This window comes from Podarcis bocagei (assembly GCF_964188305.1).
Source record: "Podarcis bocagei genome assembly, chromosome: 15".
Taxonomy (NCBI): Eukaryota; Metazoa; Chordata; class Lepidosauria; order Squamata; family Lacertidae; genus Podarcis; species Podarcis bocagei.
In genome coordinates this window covers 19,167,426-19,171,962 of record NC_138141.1, presented here as the reverse complement: position 1 = coordinate 19,171,962, position 4,537 = coordinate 19,167,426, and positions in this window count along the sequence as shown.

Below are 4,537 nucleotides of genomic sequence, written 5' to 3'. Positions count from 1 at the left end.
TTAGCGGAAACCATAGAGGGGATGGTGTTGTTGACGAATGAGGAAGTGGGAGAAAAGAGGGGTGGAGATTTACTTGGGACAATGCTATTATTCCAAAAGGCTGCATTCAACAAGCCTCTCTCTGTAAATATTGAATAAAAAGCAGATGGTAAGGACTTTTCCTTGTCTTATCCATTTTTGGCAACCTGCTGTGGCGGTTGGTTCCTCTGCCGCCTGACAGCAGGATTGCAAATACCCTTGGCCCCTATCTAACTTTAGCCACACAAAAATGGAAGTTATGTGTGACTGGTTGGTTGTACCAGTGTGAGAGTGGAGATATGAGTCCAGGTACATAGTCAGTTCTGCAAACCACCTTTTGAAAGCAATGCAATGGGCACAGAGGGTGCTGCCATCCAGTGGCGTAGCATGGGTTGTCAGCACCCGGGGCAAGGCAAGTAATTTGCGTCCCCTAACCCCTAACCTGCCGCCGCTGCCAGCTTCTTCTTGCTGCTGCCTGGGCTTGTCTGGTGTGGTTCTCTCCCGCGCTCAGCGCTGTGCTGGGCGGCCGCTGCACTGTCCCTCTCCCAAATAGTCCCTCGCTCTCTCTCCGCACCGCACGCCTGGTACCCACCCCCTCCACAGTGGGCGGCGACCCAGCGGCTCGGATCGGATTCGCACAGCCAGCACTGCAGTGAGAGAGAGTGAGTGAGCGAGGTAGGGGCAGAGAGCTGAGAGTGCGAGCGCCCGCCCCAGATGTTGCGCCCAGTGCGTCTGGCCCCCCCTGCACCCCCCACGCTACGCCACTGCCACCATCCTGTTCTCGTGTGTATCCATTGTGGATCTTGAAAAGATGCACACATTGCATCAGATGATGCCCATAGTTCCTGTTCCAAACAACAACAACAACTTTATTATTTATATCCCGCCCATTTGGCTGGATAGACAAAAGCTAGGTGGGGGCATCTTTGTTTACCAAAGTATTTCTCTACCTTCAGTTGAAATCTAAGGACTGTATTCAACTAAGTTCCACCCAAAGAAGACCTACTAAGTCCGTCATGTGCATTAACGTCAATGAGTCTACTCTGAGAAGGAGCAGCACTGGCTACAATCCTTTGCATTAAAAAAACAACCCCAAACCTTCTCGACATACAATATAAATTGCAATGCAGAAAATAACTCCTGGGTGAAAATAGGCTCATCATGACTATAAGGACTAAGGGTGGATCTACACACAGGAAAAAAACACACTATAAATAAGTCATAAATAACAAAAGAAAAAAAGCTATGTAAAATTGGATACATTTTATTATTATTATTTTTTGCTGTCCTGTGCTATCTGGTGTTTCATGTTTATAACATATTCCAAACACTGTTTTTTGACTAATGTAGCTGAGTCCGAGGAGTAAAGAAGACTAGGAATCTGTCAGTGTAACCCTGAAGCTGCAACTTCAACCTACTAAACATAGTGGGACTTTCTTCTGAGGTCGCACTGCAAGTCCCATCGAGTACTTCCTGAACAGGTAAGCTCTTTTGTAGTTGCCCAAAGTGGGAGGTGCCTTTAAAGGGTGTGTTTGTGACCACAGCCCCTCCCTTCATCTCATTCCTGTGTAAAAGCAGCAGGCACTGATGTTCTCCATCTAACCACGTCTCATCTACCTGCCAACTCCTCTGGAAATGCTTCGTAGATATACCAGACAATTTCCATCTCAGGAACTCTCTGAGCAACTCCTTCCACCAGTTGAAGCTGGCAGGGAGAGAGCCCAGGAGACAAATAGGAGGAAATCATCCAGCAGCTGGGCACATTCTGAAGGATAACCTGGGCCCTCAGCAAGTGTAAATCACTGTGATCTCAATTGACTTTGGTGGGTGTCAAACGATGTCTGGAGGCCCTGTGCTTCCCCCCTTCCCCCAGTGCAGCTAAGCAGCCCTGGCTCCAGAGCCTGCTTATTTCAAGCTAAGGGGGAGCAAAAGGATGGGCTATTTATTTTTAAACCCACTTTATAAAAGAAGACGAAGCTAATTTCCCTCGTTTTCCTTTGGACTCCTGCCCGGGCTTCTTGCTGCACATGCATCCCTTTCCAAGCCAACAAACTGGCAGATACCAAATGCCAAGTTGAGCCCAGAACAAAGAGGATAATCTGAAAGGCGAGAGGTGCTGGTGCCAGGAGGAGTTGGGTCCCTGGGCTTTGACTGCCCTCGCAGTGGCCACTGCTGACCTCTAGTGGTTCCTCAGGGAATTGGAAGAGTGAGGTTGACATGCCAGGCTCTTGCCAGTGGTGCTGGCTTATCCAAAGGGCCGCGTGGCACCTCCCTGTGCTCCTGGTTGGATGCCAAGGGAAATGTTCTACTTTGTTACTTGGTGGTTCTGTAATTTCACCCGTTTGTTTGTTATGGATTTGGTTATAGCTTATGCCTTTATAACAGATGTGTTAGTCTTTAAGCTGCTACTAGATGCTTTATGAACTTTGCAGCAACAGAATACAACCGTCAGCCTTCCAGAAGTTATAGATTTAGTTGTATTTTCTTTTTTTAATCAATATCCTTGTTTCATTTTTATTGGTTCCCTTATGCAAATCTGTTTATTTTTGGAGGTGGGGATGCGTGTTGTAAATGTACCTTGATAAATAAAATATATAGTAGAAGACTCATTGGGGTGATCACATGGAAAGGAGAGTGTTGTTGTTTTTTGGTTTATTTCACTATTATTAAATTTATATCCTGCCTTTTCCCCCAGACTGGAACTCAAGCCCTGGGATGGCTCAGTTGGTAGAGCATGGGACTCTTAATCTCAGGGTTGTGGGTTCGAGTCTCATGTAGGGCAGAAGATTCCTGCACTGCAGGGGGTTGGACTAGACCAACCTGTGGCCCTCCAGATGTTTTGGCCTACAACTCCCATGAACCCTAGCTAACAGGACCAGTGGTCAGGGATGATGGGAATTGTAGTCCAAAACATCTGGAGTCCAAAAGGTTGGGGATGCCTGGACTAGACCATCCTCATGGTCCCTTCCAACTTTACAGTTCTATGATTTTCTGCAGCTAATTCTATGTCATTTTTTTGCCTTAAGCCCTCCACAGTGATGAACAGCCTGTGAATATAAAAGAAAGCTACAATTAAAGTACAATAAATGCAGGAAGTCAAACGGAACAATATAAAACAGCAAAATCACCCATAAGTACACTGGATATGACTTTCAGCAATGCATGCTATCCATTCATGCTCTCACCATAGACGCAGCCCTCCAGCATCCCACCTCTCCCATAGAAGCTGGGACCTACTGCAGGCAAAGGACTTTCTGCGCAGCTGGCCCTATGATTCCCCATGCACCAAGCAGGAGGATTTTCAATTCTGCTGGACGGACATCTGTGACGTTACCATATGAGAGTGCTGGAGGTGAAATAGTTGAACAGGTTACCCTATCAGAACCCAGGGGTGTGGACTCAGAGGGACTATAAAACCAGCTCTGGGGGGAGTTCGTGAGGAGTTCGTTGGGAGTTGGGTGGTTGGTTGGAGTGGGAGTGAATTGGGATAGAATTTGTAGGTAGGTTGAGTTAGTGTAGCAAAATAGGCTGAGTCAAGAACAGTTATGGGCTAGGCAAACAAGTAAATATCTGAGAGGTGGTTTAGTGAGTGAGAGCAGGTAGCAAAAGTTATAGGACTGGATAGGCACCCCGTGAATGTAATTTACTGATACTGTTTATGAAACCACATGCTTGTTAAACTGCAATAAATAAACAAAAGTTTATGTTTCAATTTAACGCTGACTGGACTAAGTATTGTCCCAGGTAGGGCCTGGGTGGTGGCAGCGAGAAATAAAGTGGTGGCACAGGGATCAATCGATGGTGAAACGTCCGGGGACCCTGTGTGATCACCACAACATCTATTTCAATTCTTGCCTTGCTCATTTTAAATGGCCTGCAATCAACCAGGCCACGTGGTGTATGGCTGGCTTGGGGTGTGGTGGCCACCCAATGAATGGCACCCACAGCTACTGCAAATATGGAGAAGCCCATTATGGGCCTGCACTTGCATTGAGCTAGCTCGGAATCCCTGCCTGTCTGGAGGAATTCTTTATCTCCTCCATGGAAGAAAAATGTTTCCATATTCCCTCCCGCTGCTCCTGACCTGCCGTCCCAGGGAGCCCTTTTGCCCCCGAGAGCCATAATGTTATTTGTTAACATTTTTATGACGCCAAATGGTCTGCGCCGGAGCGGGTGCCATTCTTTCGCTGGGAAACCATATGGCACTCCAAGTAATAAATAAGGTATTGTGATAGTTAATGAACCTAATTGCTAGCAAAGGCTTTAATACAAAGCCTGCGCCGCTGAGAATTTAGCACCACATTAGGGATGCGATGGAGCTCCCCTGACTTCTGAGGCTTAATTTAAGTTCTATATTGCAAACCCCAGAAAATAATTCCAAACCCTCCTGCTGCAAAAGCAACCTGCTGCTAGACTGTGATTATACTGAATTACTAAAAATCGCAATCCATTTTATACACACGGTTAACCCTTGCTAGGGCTGTCTCCTAGAGGTGATTTGATTTTCAACCACTTAAAT